Source organism: Pteropus medius, unplaced genomic scaffold (assembly GCF_902729225.1).
Source record: "Pteropus medius unplaced genomic scaffold, Ma_sr-lr_union100, whole genome shotgun sequence".
In the NCBI taxonomy this organism is placed as follows: Eukaryota; Metazoa; Chordata; class Mammalia; order Chiroptera; family Pteropodidae; genus Pteropus; species Pteropus medius.
The window spans coordinates 21,700,769-21,706,764 of NW_024340692.1; the positions used below are offsets into that span (position 1 = coordinate 21,700,769).

At 35.7% G+C, this 5,996-nt stretch overlaps 1 pseudogene; it reads left to right on the forward strand.

Annotated features, from left to right (window-relative positions):
• Window positions 1–5,877: 5,877 nt before the first annotated feature.
• Window positions 5,878–5,996, forward strand: LOC120591667 (uncharacterized; annotated as a pseudogene).

Sequence of the window (5,996 nt, forward strand, 5' to 3'; positions counted from 1 at the left end):
CAAACAGTACATCAAGACACAAGACACAGGAAGTAAAAACAAGTGACATTTGTACAAACTGTCTTATGTGATTTTTTTTAAAGGAAATGAACCTATGAAAGTTCTGTTTCTCATCTGTTTTGTGGAGATACCTACTGCCTTCTGAATTCTGATATTTCTGTAAATGATTTTTGGGGCTGGGGCAATAAAAGAGTTGTTTGTCTTAGGGCATTTTTCTCCTCTGTTAGCTCTCTTTAGGCAGAGATTCATTCTGTAAGGGCCAACTAAAGAAGGTTCTCCTTATTCCTTGCAACAAGTGACTCCAGACCAGCTCTGGTGAGCAAAAGAGACCACCTCTGCTAAGGCTGGTCATAATCTATTTAGAGATGAGGAAAGAAAAGGGAGGTGGCATCATAACTGAGGAATCATGTATTTGCTGGGCACTGGTTCCTCAGCGTTAATGCAGAGTCATCATGATTCTAGGGGCAGAGCAAGGTCAGGCAGGAGATAGCAGCAAACCTAGTAGAAAAGAAATCACTAAGTTTCCAAGAATTGCATCATTACACTCTCAAGATTTTCTAAGAATGTTTCTGGCTGGAAACATAAGCTAAGACATCAAGTAATAAAAACAAAATTGCAGTGTTAACCTAACATGAAATAGGATAAAATGACCAAAGCTATATCCACACACACACAAAAAAAAAGACTAGCTACTAAATCAGAAAGCTTTCATCAACAGCCTGTCATAGAACTGTGGACATTCCATAGAAAAAGTCAGAGTGGAGTCTAACATGGAAAATCCTAACTTCCCACTTGTAAGCTTAATCGAGCTGCTGACCAGTCTTCCAATACTGTGATTTGGGGTCTAGACATCCTAGGCTTCCGTTTTCCCACTTTCCTGTCAAGTATATGCTTGGATTCATGCACCTAGGACTGTTTTTCTGCAGATAAATACAGAGAGGGACTCTTGCTGTGTGAAATTACCTAGCAGGGTTTTGCAGATTTTCTTGTCAAAGCAGAAGTTATAGGAAGTACTAGGAGCAAACCAACAGAAAGTGACATTTTCAGATGATGATGATAATTTTTTAAAATTTATTGCACATCTAACATGTACCAGGTACCAAGGTTAATAATTCCTGTTAGAAAAATCACCCCACTTAATGCCACTATAATTTCATGAGGTTGGTACCATTATTACTGTTTTTATAGGAAATCTGAGGCTTACAAGAGGTTAAGTAACTAGCCCAAGGTGACAGAAAGCTAATCAAGATTCAGGAAAAAGAATGATCCCAAAGCACATGTTCTTAATAATAATTATGCTACACTGACATAAAGTGAGAAAAGAAGTGTCCTAAATCTAACAAAGGCATGTCTGTTATTTTATTTTATTATATGGCAACTGTATTAACTTTACTAAAGTTGTGCATCTTCTTTTCTTCTTTTTTTTAAACATGTATCACTGACACAAGAAATCTCTCTGAAGAAGTCTTCAGTTTAGGGAAGGCCTCAGTGTTTCTTTAGGGGAAAATTCTTAAAGCAAATGTTGGCAAACTTCCTCTGGAAAGGGGCAGAGAGTAAATACTTTATGTTTTGCACAACTCCTTAACTTTGCCATTATAGCATGAATGAAGCCAATCCAAATGGGTGGGCTGTGCTCCAATAAAACTTTATATACACTGAAATTTTGATATAAGATAATTTTCACATATCAAAATATTCTTCTTTTGATTTTTTCTTAAATCACTTAAAATATTTTTAAAAATTCTTAGCTCGGGGAATACAAAAACAGGTGATGGGCTAGATTTGGAGGACGGAGTATAGTTTGTCATCCTCATCTTAAAGAAAATTCTTAAGAGATCATGTGTATCATACATGTATATGATATGCTACCAAGATTTTTCATAATTTAAAATTATCTCTTCAAAACCTTTTCGAAGTCCTGATAGTTCTCTTTGTAATTCTCAAAAATAAATAAAAATAAATGTAAGATAGCCATTATATCAATGAAAGAATTTCTCTTCTCTTGCTGTGTAATTAGAGTGCAGCCTATAGAAATAAGTTATTTTATTTATATTGTTTTTCATCTTCCCTGATAACTCTAAAGCTCTGATAGACTGAGTTTGACAATTCTTTGTATAGCCTGGAAATTGTTTTCCAAGAAAAATATGTATTTATGATACACAGTTAAAGATTAAATGAGGTCGAGATGACCTTGAATACTAAGAAAAATTGTACTGTTGTACTGTGTGAGCCTGAAAAGAAGGTACATACTGAGTATCGGTTCAGTTTGACATCTTTCCTTCTTTATTCTTAGTCATGCCACATTATTCTCAGACATCTTTTGAATACTGTACTAACAACTGTCTAAATAGATAAATATGTGTTTGGAAAATAGTCATGTTTTGCTTTTCTGTTTGCAAATAACTTGGAAGTATCAAGAGATCCTTGTAGACTGGTAATACACCAAGACTCTGGGCAGGAGCTTGGAAGGTTCTGGTTCACAGAAAGTAACTTTAAAATTGGCAATAAAATTAAATCAAGACCAGATTACTTTATGGGGACTTGCTTTTTAACAGTCTATTTCTGAGCACTTTTTATGCACTTAGTATAGTCAAGCTCTGCTAAACAATGGGGATAATTCTAAGAAATGCATCCTTAGGCGAATTCATTATTGTGCAAACATCAGAGTGCACTTACACAAACTTAGATGGTATAGCCTACTACACTCGTAGGCTATATGGTACAGCTTATTGCTCCTTGGCGATAAGCCTGCACAGGATGTTATTGCACTGAATACAGTAGGCAATTGTAACACAATTGTATTTGTGTATCTAAACATATTTAAACATAGAAAAGGTACAGTAAAATTATAGTATAAAAGATTTTAAAAATGGTGCATACCCACATAGGGCACTTAACATGAACAGAGCTTGCAGGACTGAAGTTGCTTTGGGTAAGTCAGTGACTGATTGGTGACTGAATGCGAAGGCCTGAGACATTACTATACACTGCTCTAGACCTTAAAAATACTGTAGACTTAGGCTACATTAAATTTGTAAAAAAGCTATTTTTCTTTCTTCAGAATAAATTAGCCTACTACAACCCTTTTACTTTATAAACTTTATTTTTTTAACTTTTCAACTATTTTGTAATAACACTTAAAACACACATTGTACAGCTGTACAAAAATATTTTCTTTATGTCCTTATTCCATAACCTTTTTCTATTTTAATTTTTTTACTTTAATTTAAAATTTTCTGTTAAAAATTAATATACAACAAAATCAACATTCAAAAATCCTTAGCTTTCTTATACTCTAATAATGAAGTGTCAAAAAAAGAACTGGAAAAAATAATTCCTTTTGCAAATGCAACAGAAAGAATAAAATAACTAGGAATAAACCTAACAAAACATGTGAAGGACCTATGTAATGAAAACTACAAGACTCTATTAAAAGAAGTCAAAGAAGATACAAAGAAATGTAAAGATATTCTGTGTTCTTGGATTGGAAGAATCAACATAGTTAAAATGACCATATTACCTAAAGCATTATACAGATGTAATGCAATCTCCATCAAAATCCCATCAACATTTTTTAAAGAAATAGAACGAAAAAATCATCAGATTTGTATGGAAGCACAAAAGACCCTGAATTGCCAAAGCCATTCTGAGAAAAAAGAACGAGGCTAGAGGCATCACTCTGCCCAACTTCAAATTATACTATAAAGCGACAGTAATCAAAACGGCATGGTATTGGCAGAAAAACAGACACACGGACCAGTGGAACAGAATCGAGAGTCCAGAAGTAAATCCATATTTATATGAGCAAATAATTTTTGACAAAAAAGCCAAAAACATACAGTGGAGAAAGGAAATCCTCTTCAATGAATGGTACTAGGAAAACTGGAAAGCTACCTGCAAAAGAATGAAACTAGACTGTTGTCTAACACCACACACCAAAATTAACTCAAAATGGATCAAAAACCTGAATATAAAACCTGAAACAATAAAAAGCACAGGAGAAAACGCAGGAACTAAACTCAAGGACCTTGGGCTTAAAGAGGATTTTATGAATTTGACCTCAAAAGCGAGGGAAATAAAAGCAAAAATAAATGACTACATCAAACTAAAAAGCTTCTGCTCAGCAAAAGAAATCGTCAACAAGGTAAAGAGAGGACCATCTGAATGGGAAAATATTTTTGCAAGCAACACCTCCGATAAGGGCCTAATATCTAAAATATACAAAGAACTCATATGGCTCAATAACAACAAAAAAACAAACGATCCAATCAAGAAATGGGCAGAGGACCTGACCAGACACTTCTCCCTATAGGATATACAAATGGCCAACAAATATTTGAAAAGATGCTCAACATCACTAGCTATTAGGGAAATGCAAATCAAAACTACAATGAGATTCCATCTCACTCCTGTTAAAATAGCTATAATCAACAGGACAAGAAATAACAAACGTTGGAGAGGATGCGGAGAAAAAGGAACACTCATACACAGTTAGTGGGACTGCAAATTGGTACAGCCACTATGGAAAACAATATGGAGGTTCCTCAAAAATCTAAGAATTGATCTACCATATGATCCAGCGATCCCTCTACTGGATATTTACACCCAAAGACTTGAAAACCCATATCCGAAAAGATATTTGCATACCGATATTCATAGCAGCATTATTCACAGTGGCCAGGACATGGAACCGAAGTGTCCTATGATAGATGATTGGCTAAAGAAGCTGTGGTACATATATACAATGGAATATTACTCAGCCATAAGAAGAGATGAAATACTGCCATTTCATGGCTATGTATGGATGGACCTGGAGATAATCATGCTGGGCGTAAAATAAAGTCAGACAGAAAAAGTTGAAACCATAGATATAATGCCTATGTGGAGTAGAAACCAAAAGCAAATAAAACAAACAGGAGTCAACAAAACAGATAATCATGCATATGGAATTACAGACATCCAGTGGTTATCCGAGGGTATGGGGTGGAATGGAGAATGGGAGTGTATATATAGTGTATCAAAGCAGGGGGAAAGGGAGGCTGAAGCGGGGTGTGTGATCAAATATATCGCCAGTTAGTTGAAACTGAACCTTGGGTGGTAAACACACAATAGAATATACAGATGTGAAATTATAATGTACACCTGAAAATTATAATTGTATTAACCAATGTTACTCCAATAAACTTAATTTAAAAAAATTAAGTTACAAACTCGTTAGCCTCCTTGAACAACACAGGTTTGAATTGCATGGGTCCACTTTTATGTGGATTTTTTTTTTTTCAGTAAATACAGCCGGCTCTTTGTAGCTGCAGGTTTTGTATCCACTGATTCAACCAACTTTGGATGTGCAGAGCCAACCATAGAATCAAATGTTACATGTACTCCTACTTACTGTCTTTCTATGTCTCTCTTGGTCCCTTTCACTCTCTGCCTCTGAGGGGAGACTATACTCCGTCTGTGGAGTGTTACCCTTTTTCTAATAAACTTTCCTTTTGACTTAAAAAAAAAAATGTTATATGTAGATTTTGGACTTTGAGGGGGTTGGCACCCCTTATCCCTCAAATTGTTCAAGGGTCAACTGTATCTGGTGAGGTATAATGAGATGACTGTAAGGGTGCTAGGAAAATCATGATTTATTCATTCTCTGGAGCCTTGCCACCCAGAATAAAAGCTTTCCATTATCAAGGAAGGGAAGGGTAGGGCAGGGTAGCTGTTAGATAGCTTGAGAAGACTGCCTCTCCCTCTAACAAAGTGTTCTTTGATAGGAACTAATCCCAGCCTGCAAGAGAAATGATATAAGGTTTACTAAAGCTTTAAATGAAGCATAGGTGTGTCTGTCAGAGTTATAACTAATAGGAGAACAAGATTGAGGTCAATGTCTACGGCCATGCCACCCTGAATGTGCCTGATCCTGTCTGATCTCGGAAGCTGAGCAGGATTGGGCCGGGTTAGTACTTCGATGGGAGACCACTTGGAAATATCAGGTGCTATAGGCT